Genomic DNA, 25,676 nt, shown 5'->3' with positions numbered 1-25,676 from the left:
CTTTTGTCCTTTACAAAAGGTTGTCAAGGCTAGGGAATGCCAGGGTTTGTAAATCTATGGGCAACACACAACTCCAGTGCTCTGTAAACTCTTCCACTGGGGAGGGAAAAAATAAATTTTCAAGATTTTGTAGGAATTTGCCGTAATATTGGTATCAGAACTCAACAAAGAGATCTTAATTGGATTAGGTGTATGTTTATATTTTAAGCATCCATTCATTAAGAAAAAGTAGAGAAATAGATCTTTTTATTATTTTTTTATTTTTATTTTTGGCCACACCTCAAGGCTTGCAGAATCTTAGTTCCCCAACCAGGGAGGGAACCCATGCCCCCTGCAGTGGTATCTCAGAATCCTAACTAGTGGACTTCCAAGGGATTTCCAAAAAGTAGATTTTTCTTTTTGCTCTTTGTATGTTTAAATTTTTTATTGAAGTGAAAAAACAGACTTCAAAAAGATCTCTTGGAAATCAGGTAGCTAATATAAAACATGTAATGGAAGACTTGAAAAAACAAGTTGAGCAAATCTTCCAGAAAGTTGAATAAACAGATAAAAGGAGTGAAACAATTTTTAAATCTTAGTAAAGGTGATCTAGAACTAGATTTTTTAAACTTTTCAGATACTGAAAACAGAGGAAAAGGCAGAGGAAATTCTCAAATAAATAATCCAAGAATGCTCCTTAGAAATGAAGGTCATGTGTATCTAACACAAATGAATAAAGACTTAGACAAAGAGATGTTACTTAAAATTTCAAAATACTAAGTAAAAATAAATAGTAAATCCTTAAGAAAAAGAGGACAACCCAATAAAATATGTACAAGAAATGTGAACAAACAAGAATACATATAGACAGACTTCCCTGGTAGTCCAGTGATTAAGAATCTGCCTGCCAATGCAGGGGACATGGGTTTGATCCCTGGTCTGGAAAGATTCCACACGGTGTGGGACAACTTAGCCCATGCACAACTACTGAAGCCTGTGCACCACAAGTAGAGAAATCCCACATGCAGAAACAGAGACCCAGTGCAGCCAAAAATAAAAGAATACATATGGATGAAAAATTAGCACACGAATAGGTGCAACATACTAAAATGCAAATTCAAACCCCAAGGAGATGCCACTCTAACCCTGCTTTTGTTGTTGTTTAGTCACTAAGTTGTATAGACTCTTTTGCGACCGCATGGACTGTAGCCCATCTTCTGTCCATGGGATTTCTCAGGCAAGAATACTGGAGTGGGTTGTCATTTCCTCCTCCAGGGGATTTTCCTGACCCAGGGATCTAATCTGTGTCTCCTACTTGGCAAGTGGATTCTTTACCACTGAGGCACCAAGGAAGCCCCACCCCTTTTAGAATGGCTAAAATAAAAAAGACTGACCATCCCAAGAATTAGTGAGGATATGAAGCAACCCTCATATATTATTACTGATGAGAATGCAAAATTTTATAGCCACTTTGAAAAATATTTCAGCAGTTTGGCACTAAAGCTGTAATTAATAAATAAACTCCAGATGAATTAAAGAGAAAGAGTTTATGGCATAAGCAGAAAAAAGAAACATGTATGATGAGTGCAAATTAAGACTGAAGACAATATTTAAAACAAACAGATGGCTATAATGAGAAGTACACGGGCTTCCATGGTGGCTCAGTGATAAAGAATCCACCTGTCAATGCAGGTTTGATCTCTGGGTTGGAAAGATTCCCTGGAGGAAGAAATGCAACCCAATCCAGTAATCTTGCTTGGAAAATCCCATGGACACAAGAGCCTGGTGCACTACAATCCATGGGATTGCAAAGAGTCAGACACGACTGAACACACACACAATGAGAAGTACACAGGGGTTCTAAGAGTCCTGGGTTCAAAACTAGCTGCACTGGGGCTAGTGATTTGACTCTGAATAAGATATTTCTCTTATCCTCATTTATTTGACCTATAAAATGAGGATAATAGAACAGTGAGATTTTTTTTAATGAAAGAGGGATAGTAACAGAGAGATGGAAATGTACTTACAGCCAAACAGTACCTAAAGCACACACATCATCCCCTGGGAGAACCCATTCCTGACTACCTGGGCTACAGAGCTCTCCTCTGTATTCTGAGCCTTCCCTGGCTCTCCCCTGCCCTGGCTCTCACCATACTTGTTCTATCACAATCTTCTGGATGGTTCTCTACTCATTAACTCTGAACTCTTTTAGAACTTATATCCTGCATTAATCAATCATTCCTATGTCCCCAGAACCTGCTTCGCCTAAAGCAAGGAGCTTGATTCCCAGCAGGTGCTCAAACAAGATTGTTTTTGGCTTTGGGTTTGGTTTGGTTTGGTTGGTTGGTTTTGTTTGTTGTATGGGTTTTTGTCTGAGTGATGACAACACTAGATACCCAATCAAGTATATTGGAGGATGGGGTTCAGGACACACTACCCCAAAATATGGCATCTTGGCATATTGAATATTCAAGTGGAAGGAATTTAAGAAACAGCAGGTACAGGCAGGATTTTCTGAACTTTCTCTGAAACAGGTCATAAACTGTCATGTGAGAGGTGCCCCCCCTCTACCCAGAGGAAAGGAGCATCCTTATCTCCAAAGACACAGAGACACTGACAAGAATCTGAACAGACAGGCCTTGATGTTTCCCCTAGTTTATTACGCTCGGCTCACATTCTTTTTTATCTTATCACATTTTCCCAGGACTCTTCATCAAATCTAGCATAAAACGCTCAGGTTTATCCACTTGAGACCTTGTAAAACTTATTAAATGAATTAATATGTTTTTCTCTTGTTATCTTTTGTTACAGCAGCCCCAGCCAAGAATTTTTAAGGGTAGAGAAAAACGATATTTTCCCTCCCTACACCATTATTAAACCAGCATTTGGTTACTGGAAATAACATATTATATCCAAGATATTGTAGGAAATATCTCTGTAAATTTCTGTTCTTTTAAAGGGGGGTTGTGGGGGAAAAGGTGACCTCAGCAGGCCTGGGTTGCTCAATTCCTACACATACCAAAGAAAAGCCTGCCTCTGGGATTGGCACATGGATGGCTCCTAAGAGATAACTTCTGAGCCCCTGAAATATTTTGCCTGATAAGACTTTTTGTGTGTTTAAGACCTCAGCCCATGCTCTACCAGCAGGATCAAATAAGTTTATCCTAACAATGTGATTTATGGTAAATGTCTGGTTTTGCTCTGGGGAAATATGGTCTGAGTAGCCCAAGATCAGCCACATAAACTCTTGTGTTCCTATGTGACTGACTCCCAAGAAAAAAACATGGACACCAAGGCTCAGAGAGTGCCTTGATTGGCAAAACTTCACATGTATTGTCCCACATCATTGCTGGGAGAATATATAAGGAATATGTCCCCATGCAACTCCTCTAGGAAGGGACCCCTGGGAATCTCGCACCTGGTATGAGAAGTATGTAGTACCTGTGTATTGCCCACTTTTATATTTATAATGAATCTTTGTCACTGCTACTTTCTCAGATCAGCCCTAAGTTAGGCACTGCATCAGCTAATTCACTAGTCTTTCTATATAAAAAGAGGCCAAGGAACAGACTAGGCTCTCAATGAACACTTCTTGGATAAACACAACACTGCCAATCCTGTTATTAATTTGGCTCTGCCAGGTCTTAGTTGTGGCATGAAAACTCCAGCATGTGGGATCTAGTTCCCCGACCAGGAATTGAACCCTGCATTGGGAGTGCAGGCCCCCTGCACTGAGACTGCAGTGTCTTAAGTCACTGGACCACCAGGGAAGTCCTTGGTTATTTTAGTTCTAAATGTAAGGCATAGATGTCACTCAGCCTTATATCAACAGAATCAAGTACGTGAACCCATACTTGAGGTGTGAGAAGCCCAGTTGACCTCTTTCACCCTTATGAGTCTTCTCTCCTTGTTTTCCTCTTGCTTCGTGGCCACCCTACTCATCACTTTTTTCCTAGGTCCTTCCCCTGTGTTCCTCCTTTGCACTTCAACTACTCCTGTGTCTGTCTGCCTCATCAGTGTCATATCCCCTATGGCAAACACCATATGTATCCATCCTCACTTATTTCACCATAGCAATCATTTATCTTAATTCCTATTTTAGAAATGGAGAGACCCAAAGATATAAATACGTTTCCTACCATCACACAGTGCATGCCAGAGCCAGGGTCAAAACCAATGGCTAGTTCATGTCACAGCCTATAAGGAGACAGAGTAGGTAGGACCCAAGTCATTTGGCCTCAGCGAGATGCCCTGCTCCCTTTCCCTCTCCCCGCTATGTTCTAATCCTTTCATCCAACTCTACAGCCTGGGGACTTGTCACATTGTGCAGCAAATTTGGATACCCTACGTTTAGTCTTTTTGTTTAAACCACAGATTTTCAGTCTTTTGGGGTCAGGAAGTATCTTTAACTCTATATTAAGAGGGAGAAATAATTACATTTATCACTCCTTAAGCAGGGTGGATTCTCCTTAAGCAGAATCTTTAAAAAAAGGCAGTAGTTTCTTTTGCAGAACTGTTTTTGGGGGTATGAAAATACAAATGGAAGCTTGGAGATGTAACCTGCTCTTCTTGTATATAGTTGGGGGTTTCTGAGTGAGATCTGTGACTGTTAAGGCAATGGAGAATTTTGCAGAGACTCGTGGCTGCTCCCACCCTACCGCTGAATAACTCTGAAGAATACACGTTTACAGGAGATGCTATGGCATTTTGCCAGGAGGCTTGTGGCATAAGTTTTTTCTGTCTCCCCATAAATTGTCCCCAAGAGGTTTTTACTGTTCTATTTTATGTAGCACTGTAAGATAAGCATATTATTTTTAAAGGTTTGTTTTTATATCAATGATTTCATCTAGAACACCATCTGGGTCAACATTTCATCTGTAATAGGTAGTCTGTGCTCCACATATTGGGAAATCCTTCAAGAGAACAAAGCCTTTTAACAATTTTATATAATTTTTAAATTTTATAAAAAACATCAGATTATAACTGAAGTAGCTCAGATGGTAAAGCGTCTGCCTGCAATGCGGGAGACCCAAGTTTGATCCCCAGGTCGGGAAGATCCCCTGGAGAAGGAAATGGCAACCCACTCCAGTACTCTTGCCTGGAGAATCCCATGGATGGAGGAGCCTGGTGGGCTACAGTCCACAGGGTCGCAGAGTCGGACATGACTGAGCGACTTCACTCACTCACTCACATCAAATTATACCTGACACCATCAGTCCTGTACTCAACACTTCCAGAGCTACTCTGAGAAAAGAGCAAGGGTTTCGAACTTCGAACTTGAACCTCCAAATCTGCCTGTTACTGCAGTCAAGATAACTCAGTTTTGTGAAAACAAACTCTTTGTGAGGCTGACGTCATACATGTAGAGAACTTAGCACACATACACACTCTGTAAATGTGAGTTTTTATAGTAATTCCTATTATCATTAGATAAGAACTCAATAAATGAAGCTGTGGTCATAATTGTTTCCAGCTCCAGGGCAGCTCAGCTGGTAAAGAATCCACCTGGAATGTAGGAAACCCTGGATCAATTCCTGGGTTGCAAAGATCCGCTGCAGAAGGGATAGGCTACCCACTCTAGTTTTCTTGGCTTCCCTGGTGGCTCAGCTGGTAAAGAATCTGCTCGCAGTTCAGGAGACCTGGGATCAATCCCTGGGTTGGGAAGATCTCTTGGAGAAAGAAATCACTACCCACTCCAGTATTCTGACCTGGAGAATTCCATGGACTGTATAGTCCATGGGGTCGCATTAGAGTCGGACATGACTGAGCCAACTTTCACTTTCCGGGGTTGGTCAGCCATTTGTGACCAGACAGCACAAATCAAAATCAAGAACAGTGACTTTTAATTTTCTGTGTACTGAAGATTGATATCAGCATAGAAACAGGAGCAGGTAGTTTTCAGAGCAACATCATTCAAGGTATTTGGCAGGGAAGATGGGCACCTCACAAAATTTGAAGGGATGGGTTACTCAGTCTTGCAGCTCTAGAGAATTTAGAGGTTTTACATCCCAACTCATTGTATGAAGCTAGCATAACTTTGATATCAAAGTCTAAGAAAAAGAATACATGTAATAAAAGCATATGCTAGGTCATGAGGACACACATAATCCTAAACAAATTATTAGGACATAGATTACTCATGACAAAATTGGTTTATCTTAGGAATATAAAATTGGCGTAAACATAGAAACCTATCAATGTAATTCAACCTATTATATTAATAGAGGGAAGTGATCATCTCAATAGATGCACTTTAAGTGTTTGATGAAATTCAACAGATAATCAAGATGACTACTCTAAGCAAAATAATTATAAAATAGAATAATGATAAAGTATCTACCAAAAAAAAGCAGTTATACATCATGGGGAAATACTGAAAATTTTCCATTTCTCATCAGAGATAAAACAAGGATGTACACTATCACCAGTTCTATACAACATCATTTGACTAGGTGAGTCTACCTAATGCCATGAGAAATGGAAATAAAAGCTATAATGCTTAAAATGACAGGAACAAAATTATTATTATTCAAAGATGATATGATTGTGTATGTTGAAAATTGAAAATGACCTAAAGGTAAACTTTCGAACTTAATAAGCATATTCAGCAAGGTTGCTGGGTAGAAAAAAATGACACATAAAAATTATGTCTCTATATACCAGATCAAACAAAATACAAAATTTCTCAAAAGGGGGTAATTGTCAGTAGCATCAAATACCTAGAAATAAATTTCACAAAAGATGTATAAGACTTCTTTGGACAAAACTGCAAGGCTTTATTGAATTTTTTATTTCAAACTTTGTCAATGTTATAGTCATTTCAGATGCAATATTGAGAGAGTTTTAACAGCCACGTTTCCAACACAAGAACAGCCTGCATGGTTACAGTTTGTCTTCATTCAAATCTGCGGTTGCCCTTCACCTGTAAGTTAACAAACATTTGGGATTATTAGTTCGAACTTTATTGAGATGACACTAAAGGGATACAGAGGACACTACAGTTTTAGTTTTATAAAATGGACTAAAACCAGAACCCTAAGGATGACCAACCCTTGGCTTATCTACAGATAAACCTCTGTAGAGACTTTGAAGGTAGACTTTCAGGCACATAAAGAGCATTTGCTAAACACATCACTCTTTCTGGCAGTACAGAGAAACAAAGAGACTATTCAAGTTCAGAAGTGATTAAACCCTATGCTTCTATTCAGAAGTAGTTTTAAGTAGAAAGTACAATTTTTTATATTTTTAGTAAAAATCCAACCAAACAACAAAAAAAAAACCCAAGAAACAAAAGGAACTTTTTAAAAGTTCATTTAAATGTTTTGACTTGAAAAAATATTCTTAATATAGGGTATCTAAAACAATAATGTCACACTTAGAATTGCTTAAATGAAAAACAGAAAGGTTGGTACTGCATTTGTTTTGGCTATAATGTAGAAAAGTACTAAACTCTCTATGAGCCAGTTTAGCCCTTACCTAGTAGTAGGTTAACCATTTGTCCCTGTTTGCATCCATACTCCTGCTGTAACTATGAGTAGTGACTCTTTATACACACTTAAAAGCATTCCAGTTTGCATAATAAATTATGTGGTTACGCTAGGTTTAAGCCATTACCATCAAAGTTAACATCACATTGTGAAGGAAAACAGTGCCATTTCTCAGTCTAGAAGGAGAAAAAAACCTGGAAAGCCAAATATCCAGATAGATAGATAATATAGTCAATATTTGTCTTTTTCATAATCCTTATTATGGACACTTGGCATTTTGTATTTTCATTTAAATTAGTGGGTCTTCTACTCACAAATATTTTTTTAAAGAGCAATCTTGATTTATTGGTTTTATTACTTTTCCTTCTCCTAATGATTCATACCTGTCTTAAGAATCCCCTTCCTTTCCCCTTAGGTTTATTTTGTTACCTTTTATTATTTTTTTTATATTGAATGTTCATGTAGTTTATTACCTTTTCTTTTTTTAATAGCGTATGTATTTAAGGCTATGATCTTCCTATGAGTACATCTTAGCCATGTTCAACAGGTTCCTGAAAGTAGTCTCAAAACTGTCTTGTAATGCAAAATGCTTTGTAATGTAAAATGGACCAGGACTGCAGGGTAACTTCTTCCCTAAACAACAAGTGCTTCACTTCAGTTATGATCTTTGAAATTCAATCTTACCAGTTTGATGCCTCAAGGCACAAAATTTTCATGCCACATTTGACATGGTTAGAGATGATTATATCAGTGTCCACATTTTATTAGGAACAATAGCTTAGTAAGACTGATAGTGGAGACAGCATACTCAGTTATGTTACTAACACTAACCTGACTACATGCACTCTCTCTCTTGATATTTTATTATTTAGTCATTTGAGGCTTCCTTCAAGAAAGGATTTAAAATGCAACTGTTTATAATTTTGTCAATTATACATAAATAGAACTGGAAAAAAATAAAATGCAATTGTCATTAAGAGCCAGAGAATTCAGAATTCAACAGAATCTGAGAGGCATCAGAACTTGAACAGAAAAACAAACATCAAGCAAAGTGTTTTTGTTCATTTTCTTAGTAGTGATGAAACTTCAAATGTAATTTGACTCAGGTCAGGATTTGATGATTTATAATAAAAAATCTCATAAACCAGCTTATCTTTGTATTATATGCAACAGAACCAGAATAAGCAAAAATGAGAACTAAAAATAATTTTTCAATATCTGATTTGAAGTCACTATTTTCAGAAGAGCAAAGATGAGTTTAGAAGTTAAGGGGTTTGCCCAAGAGTCACACAAATTATGTTAAGAGTTGGTACTAGAACCTACTTCAGGATTTTAGTATATTTCATACAAATTGATGTGTGTTATAAATGCATTACATATTTGTTAAATGCAGAACTCTATAAAAATATCTGAAAATTATTAACTGTTAGTTGAAAGGCTTATGCTTAAAATGCTTTTATTTTATAATTCAGTATGGCTTTGACCCAATTTGTTTCTATATCTGATGTTCCATAAGTCAGGCATTTAAGCTCTTAACTACATTTCAAATCATCTATATTTATGTGAACTGTTATTAAAATAACAGTGTTATCTCTATATTATTAGAAATATAATATTGTGGAAAACAAACACTCTGTAATTCACATGCTTAATAAGATAACATACCTGCTTTCATGGGCTCTGGATTTGGCAGTCCCTTCCCCTCGATATCAGGACCATCTCCATGCTCAAGACCATCTCCATGCTCAGGACCATCTCCACGCTTAGGACCATCTCCATGCTCAGGACCAGTCTTTGGCTCAGCCAGTTCCTGTTGAGCAGCTTCCAGGGAAGGCCCTTGCAAATAAATAGTTTATCAATTAAAGAAATAAAACATGAGATATGAATAAGGGAATGGTAATATGCATTCCTTCAGGGTTATGAAAAGCCTTAGGCTACTGCAGTAATAAATGTGATGCATGAGAATCACAAGAGCATTATTTCAGGAGTCTGTTACCAAACACCAGGAAAACACGGTTTTATTACCCCTCTTCCTTTTGCAAGACTGCCCTCAAACAAATTAGGTACTCCTTTTGTACTTATGCATACTGTAATTGTGACTGTACTTACCAATGATCTGTTGGATCTCTCTGACTAGACTGTGAGCTCTCTTACATGGCATGAGCAGATAACAATAAATATTGAGTTGGGGGAAGAAGTCTTTAGAAAATACCTCAAATTGATCAACATTCTGCAAACTGTTACGTTCCTCTTCAAAAATGTAGTGTTATGAATGACAGAAAACCAAAAGAACTATTCCAGATTAAAGATGATTAAATAGACATGACAACTAAAATACATTACATGATCCTGGACTGGACTCTGGATCAAAACAAATTCTATAAAGGGAATTAGCAGGACAACTGGAGATACTTGAATATACACTGTGTATTTAATGATTGCATATTCTCATTAATTTCTTGATTTTGATAACCATACAGTAATCAGCCAAAGAATGACCTTTTCTTTGTTCTTGGGCTATATATACATCACTGTACTTACAGTAAAAGGTCATAATATGTGAACCTTTATCTAAATGACTCAGTATTAAAAAGAGCCAACACATCAGTAAGTGTGTATATGTGTGTGTGTACATATATACAGGGGAAGGGAAGAGGATATGAAACCAATGTGGTAAAAACTATTAACAATTGGTAAATCTAGATGAAAAGTATCCGTTAATTGTTCTAGGCTTGCAAATTCTATGTAAATTTTATGTTTCAGAAATATAAAGTAAAAATTAAAGAGAAGATATGACATCTACATTGTACTTCAGGAAGACAAGAATTATGTTTAATTGTGGTTTAAAAACATATTAACAGGAAATTCCCTGGAGGTCCAGTGGTTAGGACTCCACACTTTCATTGACAAGTGCCCAGGTTCAATCTATGGTCAGGGAATTAAGATCCCACTAAGTCATGTGGCATGCTCAAAAAAAATTTTTTTAGACAACAACAACAACAAAATTACCACCTTAACCATTTTTTAAGTGTATAGTTCAGTAATGCATCATGAACAGAAACTAGGAATAGACTTTACATACTTGTTTTCCTGTATTTTGAAACATTTTAAATGTCAGTCTAAGAATAATTATTTCTGTATTTTGCTGTAGTGTACTATAAACAGTGAGCCTCAGCTATCTACAAAGCCTGAAGTCTACACCACACACAGGATTTCAATTACAATGTCATTTTCTGAAGGGTTATCTGAGTGGATTTGTGGGTCTATAACAAATCTTACAGTTGTGATGCCCACCCTCTATTGTGGTAATCAGAAACTTACTTCATTAAAATAAATAATATTTAAGTCCAAAGGTCCAGTATGTAACTCTCCATAAATGAATCCCATTTTTGGTACCAAAAGTAACCGTGAAATTATGAATAACAGTCATTATATACAGTGAGAATAAAGGAAGTATGATAGAAGGAAATGAATGGGCATAGTTGCCCATCAAATTCTAGCAACTTTTAATAGTGGCCTGAGTTATGTAAATGCTTTGCTTCAAAATACTGTATATATGCAGGAGAAATAATTTGTCTTTATGTTAATCTTAGAATAAGATTAACAGTCCTCCTTCTGAGGACTTTCCTGGTGGCACAGTAGAAAGGAATTCACCTGCCTTGCATAGGATATGGGTTCAATCCCTGGTCTGGGACGATTCCACATGCTGCGCAGCAGCTAAATCCATGTGCCACAACTACTGAGCCCCCTTGAGGCACAATTACTGAGTCTTTATACCACAACTACTGAGCACACATACTACAACTATTGAAGCCTGTGCCCTCTAGGGCCCATGAATCACAATTACTAAGCCTGTGTGCCACAACTACTGAAGCCCATGGGCCTAGAGCCTGTCCTCCACAAATAAAAGCCACCACAATGAGAAGCCTGCACACTGCAACAAAGAGTAGCCCCTGCTCACTGAAACAAGAGAGCGCCCACGTGCTGCAATGAAGACAGAACAAAACCAAAACTATTTTTAAAAAATCATACTAAACCAGTATGCCAGTACCCTGAAGTATTCAGCTTTTATCAAACTTTCATGTAAAAATATCAATTACATAAACAATGGCCATCATTCATGACTAATTTCTCGAGTCTCTGTCTTATTACATTGAACTGGGCCAATTCTGAGAAACATTACAGTACAGACATTTGAGTTTTAAGCAAAATCATTCACCTTTTTTACAGCCACATTCACAATAAGGAGACTCAAACTTTGGAGTGAAATACAGATTTTGTATTCAATAGTCAAATGCTCTTTGACAAACACAATCCTTGAGCCTCAATTTTCTCATTTATAAAATGGAGGAAATTGATTATAGTGAGGGATTACTAAGCTGCAAACTATACTCTCTTCACTTTTCCAGCCAATTTTCAGGCCATGTTTGAGATCCCTTTCTACTGCTTTCTTTCCATTACTAGTATATGATAATACAAGAGACATAAAAGTGTGTGCATGCATGCGTGTACACACACACACACACACACAGAGGCATATCCTCTTCCCTTTCCCTTCACCTGGAAATGCAGATGCTCCTTCATCCTTTCTCTCTTGACCAGGTGTAACGTTCTTTCCTTCAATTGATGGCCCCTCTTCAGGCTCCTCAACCTTGATCTACAGATGTGTGTGGCACAAATGAAAAGCTGTGTTACTAATACATGTCAACAATATAAATATACAAAATATAAACATATTTGATCATAAATAAATCAAGACATTTTTCCAATACTACTCACACTTACTCTTAATAAAGTTACTCTTCCCACAGTGAGGCTATTCTAAGAACCATTACCCACAGACTTCAGAAGCTATTTAAATCAACGTTGGGATGGATGTGTGCAGTTTTGTTGTTAATAAGCTTGAGAAGAATGTCATCAGTCACATTCCCCAGGAACATAACAGCATACATCCAGGCAACATCAAAATGTAATCCTCCTGGATCAATGTTCCTTATTACATGGAATACCATTGTCATTATATTGTTCAACAATACTTACAGGAATTAATGTCTAATAATAAAAAACAAACATCAAATGTTAAAATACTTAAAGCCACACTTACAAGTGCCTGGGGATATGCACGACCAAGACCTCTTCCTTTAGGCCTGTACGTTGACTTTATTCTCCGACTCATATTTCCCACTGAAAACAGAATATTGTCATTTGGAAAATGCACTTAAGAGAAAAGTTATATTTGAACACTTCCCTGGCCAAATCATGGTGTATACTGTTTTTGTAAAATTGAAAATATTTTGAAAATAACTCTGAAGGAAATTTAATTATGTGTGTGCTTTCCAGTTACAGCAAATCTGGCAACTTGCAAAAGCAACTGTTTATGTTATGGCTAAGCAGACAGAAAAATCATCTTAAAACACACAGTAAAAGAACATATATATATATATATATACACATATATTTTTTTTAATCACGCCACGTGGCTTTTGGGATCTTAGTTCCCAGACCACGGTTTGAACCCAGGCCCACCACAGTAAAGCATGGAGTCCTAACCACGGGACGATCAGGTAATAACCAAGAATACATTTCTGATGAGTTTTGATTTCACAACTTGATTCACCATCATGGAGACATTTAGTGAAACACTGCTGGAAATTTAAAACTTGAGTGACTATTGATAAGAGTGTCACGCTCTCATTTGCCCAGCCCTTTCTCCTCCCTCCCCCACCATAAAATTTTATTGAAACACAAAACCACACTCACTCGTTTACATTTTGTCTATAGCTATTTTTGCACTAAAATGGCAGAGTCGAGCTATGGAAATGAAGATTCTACGAGACACTCGCCTTCCTTCGCACCCTTTTCGAGACACTCGCCTTCCTTCGCACCCTTTTCGAGGCATTACAAATCTCGCAATGCAGTCACAATCCCCACAGTGGTCAGTTTCTAGACCTTTACGTTACCTCCTGCCCCGCCCCCAGGTCCCGAGGCCCGCAACCGCCTCAGGATTCTGTGCTGTGGTCAGTTCCAGAACCTCCAAAACCCAGACACAGCAAATAACGTACCCATGACTCGCCCCACCTTCATCGGACTCTCTGACCTCGTCCGCCCACCACCCTCCCTCTCCACCACCAGGACAAGAGCTATGGCGACCGCGACACCTGTGAGGAGAAAGACAACTCGAGGACCTTTCCCCTCAGGGGCTAAAGACCGCACTGCCCGACTCGCCAGAAACCCGCTGGCTCACCCTCACACGCACGCACACTTAAACTCCAGGCAAGGAAGATCTGTGGCCCTACCTGGTGAATCTCAGCCAGGTATAAAGAACCCAGACGTTAAGACGCACCCGGAACAGCTCGGCACCCAGAGCACGTTACACACGCTGCGTGCCAACGGCCGGCGGGAAGGCACGCAACCCTGGGCATGCGCACTATGTCTCTCGCGTGCCACGTGGGCCGGTTTCTCCGCCCCTCCCCCCTCTCCGCATGGATGATTCCCCCCCGCCCCCCGCCCCCTCCCCTCAATGGGTAACTCCCGTTTCTGTGCTCTGTTGTCAGTTCTAGGGCCTCCAGGACCGATACCTCCAATAGCACAACAAGACTCACTCCACCTTCATCTGACTCCCTGACCTCCGCCGCCCACTGCCCTAACTCTCCCGCTACCAGAACAAGAGCTATGGCGGCCGACCTCGAGGGCCTTCCTCTTCAAAAGTTAAAGATGGCACCGCCTGACCCGCCCAAAGCCTACTGGCTCACCCTGACACACATGCACACTTAAACTCCAGACAGGAAATATCTGTGGACCTACCTGGTTAGTCTTAGCCAAACAGAAAGAAGCAAAAGCTAAGATGCGATCTGCACAGTTCGGCACCGAAACCACGTTATACACGCTGCACCGCAAGGGCCAACGGGAAAGTGCGCAACCCTGGGCATGCGCAGTATGTCTCTCATGCGCTGCGTGGGCTGGTTTCCCCGCCCCTCCCCCTTCTCCTCATGGATGACTCTCCCCCCGCCCCCTCCCCTCAATGGGTAACTCCCGTTTCTGTGCTCTGTCGTCAGTTCTAAGGCTACCAGGACCCAGATACTTCCAATAGCACTCCAAGACTCACTCCACCTTCATCTGACTCCCTGACCTCCGCCGCCCACTGCCCTAACTCTCCTGCCACCAGAACAAGAGCTATGGCGGCTGACCTCGAGGGCCTTCCTCTTCAAAAGTTAAAGATGGCACTGCCTGACCCATCCAAAGTCCACTGGCTCACCCTGACACACATGCACACTTAAACTCCAGACAGGAAATATCGGTGGACCTACCTTGTTAGTCTCAGCCAAACAGAAAGAAGCAAAAGCTAAGATGCGATCTGCACAGCTCAGCACCCAGACCACCTTGCACACGCTGCACCACAAGGGCCAACTGGAAAGCGCGCAACCCTGGGCATGCGCAGTATGTCTCTCGAGCGCCACGTGGGCTAGTTTCCTCGCCCAATTCCCCCAACCGATTACCACCCCCCTGCAACCACGGATGACTTCCATATCTGTGCTCTGTCAGCAGCTCCAGTTCTTCCAGGGCACAGGTGCCTCAAGTAACACCTCCAAGACTCGCCCTACTCTCTACTGTCCCTTTCCACTCTGGTGTACTGTTTTCCATTATCCCAGCCCTGCCACTAGGACGAAGGCTGTGGTGGCTGCCTGCGAAGTGAGATATAATGCCTGCTAAAACCAAAGTACAATATACTCCATAGAATTTACACATTCCCTGGTAGCTCAGCTGGCAAAGAATCCACCTGCAGTGCAGGAGACCCCGGCTGTATTCCTGGGTCAGGAAGATTCCCTGGAGAAGGGTTAGGCTACCCACTCTAGTATTCTTGGGCTTCCCTGGTGGCTCAGACAGTGAAGAATCCACCTGCAATGCAGGAGACCTGGGTTCGATCTCTGGATTGGGAAGATTTCCTGGAGGAGGGCATGGCAACCCACTCCAGTGTTCTTGTCTGGAGAATCCCCATAGACAGAGGAGCCAGGCAGGCTACAGTCCATGGGATTGCAAAGAATCAGACGTGGCTAAGCACAAGCCTCAGAACCTAATATTCAAAATGTCCAACGTATGATTCAAAATTGATCAGAAATACTCAAGAAAATAAAAATAGAACTACCATGTGACCCAGCAATCCCACTCCTGGGTATATATATCCAAAAGAAACAAAAACACTAATTGGGAAAGATGCATGTGCCCCAATGTTCATAGCAGCATTATGTATAGTTGTGAAGATATTGGAAACAGCCAAAGTGTACCTGAAGAGATGAATGGATAAAGATGCGTGATAGATACATACAAGGGAATAATACTCAACCATAAAAAAGAATGAAGCAACCTGGAGGGATTTGGAGGGCATTATGCTAAGTGAAATGTCAGAGAAAGACAAATATTGTATGATATCACTTAGATGTAGAATCTAAAAAACACAACAAACTAGTGAATAAAACAAAAAAGCAGACTCACATATATAGAGAACAAACTACTGCATACCAGTGGGGGGAGGGGCAATATAGGGGTAGAGGCATTGAAAGTACACACTATAGGGTGCAAGATAGGCTTAATGTATTATACAACAGAGGGAATATAACCAATATTCTATAATAACTGTAAATGGAAAGTAACTTCTAAAATTGTATTAAATTTTTAAAGTGAAAAAATATTGCTCAAAATGTGAGAAACCAGGAAAGTCTGAGCTTACATGGGAAAGACAATCAACTGACACCAATGTAGAAAAGACTAAGATGCCAAGAATTATCTGACATTGTCTTATTTTAAACATGTATTTATTTATGGCTGTGCTGGGTCTTTATTGCTGCTCATGGGCGTTCTCTAGTTGCAGAGATCGGGGGCTACTCTCTAGTTGTGGTGCACAGGTTTCTCACTGGTTTCTCTTGTGGAGGACCGGCTCTAGGCACCTGCTCAGTAGTCACAGCTCACTGGCCCTAGAGCGCTGACTCAGTAGTTTTTGACCCAGGCTTAGTTGTCCCTTGGCATGTGGGATCTTCCTGAACCAGGGATCAAACCTGTGTCCCCTGCCTTGGCAGTCGGATTCTTTACCACTAAGCCACCAGGGAAACCCTGATATCATCTTTAAAGTTTCTTTTTGTGCTTTGGCTGTGCTGGGTCTTGGTTGTGGCACACAGGCTTTCTCTAGTTGTGGGGTGTGGGCTTAGTTGGCCCCGAGGCATGTGGGATCTTAGTTCCTGGACCAGGAACCAAACCTGCCTCTGCTGCTTTGAAAATTGGTTTATGAACCACTGGTCCACCAGGGGCACCTATTTTTTTAATGCTTCAACAGATTAATCATGAACATTTTTGAAACAAATGGAGAAACAGGAAATCTTGGCACAGAGAGAGAATAGTTCAAGAAATAAATGGAAATTTTAGAAGTGAAAAATATGATAGCCAAATAAAAATCTCAGTGCATGGGTTCAATGGCAGAATGGGGGTGAGAAAATAGTGTTCAACACACAAAAACTAAGCTTATTTCTATATACTATCAAGACACAAAACCAAAACTTAAACAGACACACACAATACTCTTACAACAGCTCCTCGAAAAATCTAACAAAACATGTACAGGATCTGTGGATGTTGAAAACTACAAGAAGCTGATGAAAGAAATAGAAGGCCTAAGCAAACGAATGTAGTGTTTATGGACTGACAGATTCGATGTAGTTAGGATGTCAATTTTCCCTGAATTGATCTTTAGATTTAATGCAATTCCATTCAAAATCTCAGCAGGAATTTTTTTAATACAGAATAATTGGTTCTAAAATGTATGTGGAGGACGTTCCCTGGCTTTCCAGTGGTTAGGACTCTCTGCTTTCACTGCCAAGGGCCTGGGGTTCAATTCCTGTTTGGGGAACTAAGATTGCATAAGCTGTGTGGCATAGCCAAAAAACTTTTTTTAATTAAAAAAAAAAGAGAATAAAATATATGTGAAAAAACAAAGAACTACAACTGTTAAAATAATTTTGAAAAGGAGGAACAAAATTGGAGGACTAATATGGTTTTTCGGGCAAAGTTGCTTCAGTTGTGTCCAACTCTATGGGACCCTATGGACTGTAGCCCGCCAGGCTCCTCAATCCGTGGGATTTCCCAGGCAAGAATACTGGAGTGGATTGCCACGCTCTCCTTCGGGGGATCTTCCCAACCCGGGGATCAAGCCCGTGTCTTTTACTGTCTCCCAGATTGGCAGGCAGATTCTTTACCATAGTGTCACTTGGGAAGCCCCAACATGGCTTTTAAGAATTACTATAAAGTTACAATAATCAGGACAGTGTAGTATTGGCAAAGAGTTATAGACACACCTTTGTAAAATATCAGTTAGTCGTATTTGTGTGTGAAGGTGTGGCTATAAAGGGACAGCAAAAGGAAGTTCTTTAGGGTGATAGGACAGTCATGTATCCTGAATGTGGTGGTAGTTACATGAATCCACACATGTTAAAACTCACAGAACTCCCAAGGTCAATTTTACTGTATTATTTTTTTCATTTTTAATTTTTTTTGTATTTATTTATTTGGCTGTGCCAGATCTAAGTTGCAGCATGCTTGATTTCCTATCTTTGTTGCAGCACGTGAGATCTAGTTACTTGACAGGGAATCAAATCCATGCTGCCCCCTCCAAATTGGGATGGCTATCTGCAAAAGACCCTGACCTTAGACCAGAGTCTTCCAGGGTCCCCCAGTAGCAAGAGGCAGAGCTGACCTTAGGCTGCCCCCAGCTGTCCACTCACAGAGAAGGAGGCTCCAAGGGACACCCAGGCCTGGGGCTCACACACCCAGAGGCCTGTGACCTTCTCAGGTGTGAATGTTTCTGCCTCTGTCCCTCCTCTGTGTTCTCAGACACTTTCCCAGTCTTGGAGATGAGACGCCCCTGCTGGCAAAGGCAGGTATCGATGTAATCTGGACAGTTGGTGGCTGAGCTGTGCCTGGTGATGCCAAGACCTCCTGTGGGGCCAAGGCTTCAGGCAGGCTTCTATGAATGAAAACAAAAGGCTGATTTAACTTAGCAGCATCCTCGGGTTTGGACCTGGACTCACCCTGCATCACAGACATCCAGAATGGGAAGTGGGGAGGTTATAGGAGGTGGTCCAGTAACAGCCAGGCTGAGGGCTGAGAGCTCAGGACAGAGAGAGAGGCCACTGTGAGATCAAGATACTGAGCCTAGTAATGAGGAGAAAGAGGGAGATCAGGAAGGCAAAGAACTGTACTCAGGGCTGATGAGAACATGGAAGGCACTCAGAGCCTCAGTTTGCCCATCTGTATAGTGGTGATGAAAGTTGAATTTACATCATGCAGTTGGTGTGAGAAAAGCATGATTCATGTAATGTGATCCACTAACGTCTGGTACAGAGTAACTGTGAGATTAATGGTGATGGTATTGTTATTTTTATTATTACAAGAATCAATCAGTCTTAAATAATTGTTGACATGCTCTTCTCCCCCACGGGGTGGGCACCTTGTCTCCTTCAGTGGTAAACCCCATTGGTCCACCTCTGTGGCTCCAGTGTGGGGACACTGGCAGTCACCAGAGAGGTCTGGTGAAGGAGCGGGTATTTGATAAGGCAGAATAATGCCCCCTCAAAAGATGTCCATGTCCCAAACCACAGGACCTGGAATATGTCACCTTACATGGCAACAGAGACTTTGTGGATGTGATTAAATTTAAGTATTTTGAGATGCGGAGATCATCCTGGATTATCTGGGTGAGCCCAGTGTAATCATGAGGGTCCTTATAAGTGAAAGAAGAAGGCAAGAAAGAGAGTGATTTGATGTGAGAAAGACTCAACTGGTTATTGCTGGCTTTGAAGATGGAAGAAAGGGGCCAAGGACTGCAGGCCACCTCTAGAAATTTGAAAAGGCAGGGGAATGGTTTCTCCCCAAGAGCCCCCAGAAGGTCCAGAAGGAATGCAGCCCTGAGGACACCTTGTGAGGCTTCTGACCTCCAGAACTAAAAGATAATACATTTGTGTTGTTTTAAGCCACTGAGTTTGTTGTAAATTTACTAATAGGAAACCACTAGATGGGGGAAACACATATCCTCTCCACTCCCTTCCTTCCTCCTTCTCAGGCCCCCACTCTATCAGAAATGTCCAGTCCTGTGGCCCCTGGCCCTCGGATGAGATGGTGGCTCTGTCCCTTCCATCAGTCTCTGAGACAGGGGGAGACAGGAGGGTTCAGGTCCCCTGAGGAGGGTATATTGGGACCCAGTGCTTCGCAAGGAGGCAGAGAGCGAAGGGGCCTGGGATACAAAGGAGGCCCCCAATCTGCCCATTATCCACAACTATAATAATACACATACTTGAGGGCAGACACAATGTGTCATGAGCCAGTGATTGTGAGATCTAGAAGGGGCTGATAACGACTGATGTTTACTTGCTCAGGCCAAACACTGCCCCAGGTGAATGTGTTATCTCATTTAACCTTCACCACAACCCTGTGAGGAGGGAAAGTTATCACTCCTGATGACAGAGGAGCAAAGGGAGGCACAGAGAGATTGTGTAACTTGCCCGTCATGTGACATTGTGGAAATTTAGTCCTGGACTGTGTCATTCCAGAGGCCCACCTCTTGCTCACCCTACTCCACTGCCTGGATTACTAGATTAATCAAATGTGGTCATGGGAAATTCCCTAAAGGTCCAGTGGTTAGGACTTGGTGCTTTCACTATCAAGGGCCCAGGTTCAATCCCTTATTGGGGAACTAAGATCCCACAAGCTGTACGGTGCTATGAAAAAAAAAAATGTGGTCATAAATAAGGCCATTACACATGTTTTCTCCAAAGCCCAGTGGGCACTAACCCCCTTTTATGAATGAGAAACAAAGGCAAGGAGAGGACAGATGATTTGCCCGAGGTCACACAACCAGGACTTGAGGTTCTGGCCTTTATAGCAGATTTACCAGACTCTAAAATCACATTTCCTCAGTTATTATGAAAGTGAATGAGGTCCAAGGGAAGATGGATTCCAGAGTCTGAGGACGAAATTAGCAGATTCTATCCATCCCCTCAAACCTGTCAGTCCTAAAGGAAATCAGTCCTGAGTATTCATTGGAAGGACTGATGCTGAAGCTGAAGCTCCAATACTTTGGCCACCTGATGCGAAGAACTAACTCATTGAAAAAGACCCTGATTCTGGGAAAGATTGAGGGCAGGAGGAGAAGGAGATGACAGACGATGAGATGGTTGGATGGCATCACCAACTCCATGGACATGAGTTTGAGCAAACTCCAGGAGATGGTGAAGTACGGGGAAACCCGGTGTGCTGCAATCCTTGGGGTCACAAAGAGTTGGACACAACTGGGCGAATAAAGTGAACTGAACTGATCCATCCCCTCAGAGAGGTATCCCCACATCACCACTGGTGTCAGGAGATAAAGAATAAACAAGTCCCGCAAATATGACTTCCACAGACAGGGCTGAGGGAACGTCAGTAACTTCCAGGACTGAAGGTAAGAGGACTCTGATTCCAGAGGAGGTTCTGACGGAAGTAGTCTACACTTCGTGGTCTAGACAAGGAGATTGGGGTGGCTCAGAGCCTGTGTGGAGGAGTCCCAGAGAGTCATATTACTCCTACTTCTCACTGCATTTTTAGTTGTTTCTTTGGTGTTTTTTTTTTACTTGAGAAATGTACATCTTAGTGAATATTAATGAATTTCATATCCATGAACAACCACCCAGATCAAGCAGTAGACCATTATCCACATTCCAGAAGTCCCCTGGATCCCTTCCCAATCATATTCTTCCCTCCTCCAGAAGTAAACACTATTATGACTTGATTATTATTCCCTTGATTCTCTTTATAATTTTACCAGTAGTAATGGATTCGCTTTACCTGTTTTCGAATTTTGTGTAAGTGGGTCATACAGTGTGTAAGCATTTATGTTTGACTTCTTTTGCTCAACAGCATATCTGTGCAGTTCATCCAGGCTGTTCCATGTATTCATAGATCTTTCATTCTCATTGCACAATATTCCATTCTACAAATAAACTATTTACACACTTCATGGCACTTTTGGTTTTTCTACTTGTAGTTTTTAATGTATTCTACATTTGAGTCTTTCATCAGTTAAATGTGTTTCAGTTATCTTCTCCCAATTTGTGGTTTTCATTCTCTTTATGGTAGTTTTGATTAATAGGCAGTCTTAATGTAATTGAATGTTTTATAGTTGTCATTTATGGTTAGTGTTTTTTCTGTCTTAAGAAAAACCTCTATACTATATTAAAGTCTTCAAGCTCTTTTGTCTTTCACATTTAGGTCTTCAATCCATCTAGCATTATTTTTATTTGTGTTGTGAGGTAGGGATCCGATTTCATTTTTTTCAATATGGAAAACAGATTGTTCCATCTATTAGAAATCTAACCATGTTGGAAGTCTGATCCCACAGGACTTCCTTGGCCACATATAGCCTGTCAACACACAAGTGGGTCTGTTTCTGAGACTACTGTCTGTCATTGGTCTATTTGTCTACCCTTAAAGCAGTACCACACCATCTTAACTGCTATACCTTAGAATAAGTATAGGTGCCCCGGCTTGTTGGAACTTCCACATAAATTTAAGAATTATCTTGTTATGATACACAGACACAAATCTATTGAAATCATGACTTTATTTGTATTGAACCTATAAAACAGTTTAGAGGGAACTGAGAGCTTTATGACATTGAGTCTTCCATTTGATAAATACGTATATCTATTTAGTATTTTAAAATTTCTTTCTATAAAGTTTTATATTTTTTCCAAGAATGTTGGATTCTTTTAATTCCTAAGAAGTTCATAAATGGTATCTTTATTAAAATTTTCTTTGTTGTTAGCATATAAAAGCAGTAGATTTTTAAATATGGATTTTTTATCAGAAATCTTAAAATTCTTTTTTTTTTGGCCTCACTATACAGCATGCTGGATCTTAGTTCCCCCACCAGGGATCAAATCCGTGGCCCCTGCAGTGGAAGCACAGAGTCTTAACCACTGGACCACTGAGGAAGTCCCAGAAATCTTAAACTCTTAATAATTCTTATAATTTATCCATGGACTATTTTGAATTTTCTAAATATACAGTGGTATCATCTACAAATGGGGCTTCCCTGGTGGCTCAGTGATAAAGAATCCGCCTATAATGCAGAAGACCCAGGTTCCACCCCTGGGTCAAGAAGATCCCCTGGAGGAGGGCATGACAACCCACTCCAGTATCCTTGCCTGGGGAATCCCATGGACTGAGGAGCCTAGTGGGCTACAGAATCCATGGGGTCTCAGAGTTGGACACGACTGAAGCAACTGTGCATGCACGCACGCATCATCTACAAATAATGGCAATTCTGTACTTCTTTTCCTCGTCTTACTGTGCTTGCTAGGCCCTCCAGTATGATGCTGAGCAGAAATGGTGATAGCAGGCATCCTGTGTGTGTGTGTTAGTCGTTCAGTATAACTATAGACTGCGTTTGTGTCCCCTCAAAATTCAGAAGTTGAAACCTAATCCTCAATGCGAGGGTATTAGGAGGTCTTGTCTTTGGAAGGTGACTAGGTCATTAAAGTGGAGCCCTCCTGAATGGGATTGAAAAAGAGAGAATGAAAGTCGCTCAGTCATGTCTGACTCTTTGAGACCCCATGGACTATAACAGTCCATGGAATTCTCCAGGCCAGAATACTGGAGTGGGTAGCTGTTCCCTTCTCCAGGGGATCTTCCCAACCTAGGGATTGAATCCAGGTGTTTCGCATTGCAGGCGGATTCTTTACCAGCTGATCCACCAGGGAAGCCCATGATGAATGGGATTAGTACTTTAATAAAAGACCCCAGAGAGTATCCTTATCCCATCACTGTGTGGGGACACAGCAAGAAGAGAGCCGCCCATGAACCAGGAAGTTGGCCCTCACCAGACACCAAACCTGCCAGCACCTTGATCTTGGATTTCCCAGCCTCCATAACTGTGAGATATAAATGTTTTTGTCTACACTATTTTGTCTACACCTAGTCTACACTATTTTGTTATAGTAGCCTGAACAAAGACAGGAAGTCTTCATTTAGTTTAAAACATTTACATCTACTTTCTTTTTTAATATTTATTTATTTGTCTGCTTCAGGTCTTAGTTGCGGCATGTGGGATCCAGTTACTGGGGCCCTGCATTGGGAGTGCAGAGTCTTAGCCACTGAACCACCAGGGAAGTCCCACATCTATTTTCTAATTAATATCTCATTAATATTTCTTTCACTCAGAAGGTTTTAGTATCAAGGTTATATAAGTCCCATAAAGTGAATTAGAAATGCTCCCTCTTTTTCTACAATCTAGAATTGCTTTTATAAAATTGGAATTATTATTATAATTATTATACATTATTATTATTCCTCAGAGTGTTTCACCACTGAAGCCATCTGAGACAGTGTTGGCAAGTTATATGTTTGCAAGTGATTTGTCCATTTTACCTAATTTTTCAACCCAATTGGCATAAAGTTTCTTTTTCAGACACTGAGCAAATTATCACATCAGTGGAAGGCCAAGGGCACACATCTAAACTTTGATACTTAACAAAGTCAGAGTATCCTCATTAAAAGGTGAAATATGGGTGTGTTGAAAGAATCCTCCTGCCAACATAAGAGACACAGGTTTGATCCCTGGGTCGGGAAGATCCCCTGGTGAAGGAAATGGCAACCCACTGCAGTTTTCTTGCCTGGAAAATCTCATAGACAGAGGAGCCTGGCAGGCTACAGTCAATGGGGTCACAAAGAGTCAGACATGACTGAAGTGACTTAGCACACACAGCTGTTTTCTTGGCAGAGAAACTTGGGTAAACTCCGAGAGATGGTGAGGGACAGGTAATCCTGGTGTGCTGCTGTCCATGGGGTCACAGAGTCGGACACAACTTACCAACTGAACAACAACAACAAGCTGTTTTCTACTTCTAGACCTCAGCAATGCTATTCCCTCTGACGGGACGACACTCTCTTCCCTTCATCACCTGGTGGATTCCTTCTTGTTTTGTAGGGGAGAAGGAGGGTTGTTGTTAAGTTTTGTTTTTTTGTGTGTGCCAAGTGGCTTACGGGATCTTAGTTCCCTGACCAGGGATGGAACCTGGGCTGTGGCAGTGAAAGCACCAAACCACTGAACTGGCAGGGACTTCCCATTTCTTGTTTTTCAAAATGCAGCTCAGGCACCACATCCTCCAAGAAGGCTTTCAGAGTCCCCACACTGGACTGAGCACCTGCCCTAGGGCCCCACAGCTCACTGGATCCATTGCTGCTAATGCTCTAACCACACTGTGGTACTAACCCCCTCTGTGTCTGTCTCCCCCAGTAGACCATGGGCCCATTCCTCTATGCCCTAGAGCAGAGCACACATCAACACTTGTGGAGCTGAAATGAGCTGTAAACACTGAATCATCAGCTAAGTTCTCTAGTCACGTCTCTGTATTTCCCCACATACATTTGTTTGTTCACTTATTTCTCTCAAAAGGTATTTATTGAACACTTACTATGTGCCAGGTACTGTTCTAGAAGAGCGGCCAGTGGGGAAAGAGGAAAACTTACAAGAGTGTGCTATCCTGGAAACCAAGTGAAGAAAGGATTTCAAGGTTGAGTTGATGGTCCACTGTGTCAAATACTGCCAATCAATCAAGTAAGATTGGGTCTGAGATGACTGTCAATAGCATAATGTGAGTATCATCAGTGTCTTCAGCACTTTTGCTGAAGTGGCTAGGCAAAAAAATCCAATTGGGGCTGTTTCAGAAAAGCATTGGAGCCCTGGAGGAGAAGGACTGAAGAAAGATGACAAAGTTTTGCTGTGAAGGCAAGTAAATAAATATATGGTGTTCTATTTTGCTATATAGTTTTTCATTTGCATACAGTGTATACATCTATCTTTTCTTTCAAAGGTTCTGGGTTTCCAGTTTTGAGTTAGAATGCAATGTCTTGGACAGCAACTCAACTATGACACATTAAGTCCTCTGTCCTTTCTGAGGTCATCCCAATCTTGAGGGCAGAGGGCTCTCCCTGTGTGTCAAAGGCTGTTTTTGTTTTTCACTAACCTCAAAACCTTGTGGCTGATTCACAACCAATTTCCCCTCATCCACAGCTGGCCACATGTCATAGAATCATATGTGTGACATTAAACACTCATGTGGCCACCATTCTTCCTCCACCCCTTGCAGAAGGTGGAAAAGACCAAAGGATCTGCCCCCACTCCCGCAAGAC

This window comes from Capricornis sumatraensis, chromosome X (genome assembly GCF_032405125.1).
Source record: "Capricornis sumatraensis isolate serow.1 chromosome X, serow.2, whole genome shotgun sequence".
Lineage (NCBI taxonomy): Eukaryota > Metazoa > Chordata > Mammalia > Artiodactyla > Bovidae > Capricornis > Capricornis sumatraensis.
Note: the sequence above shows the minus strand (reverse complement) of the source record.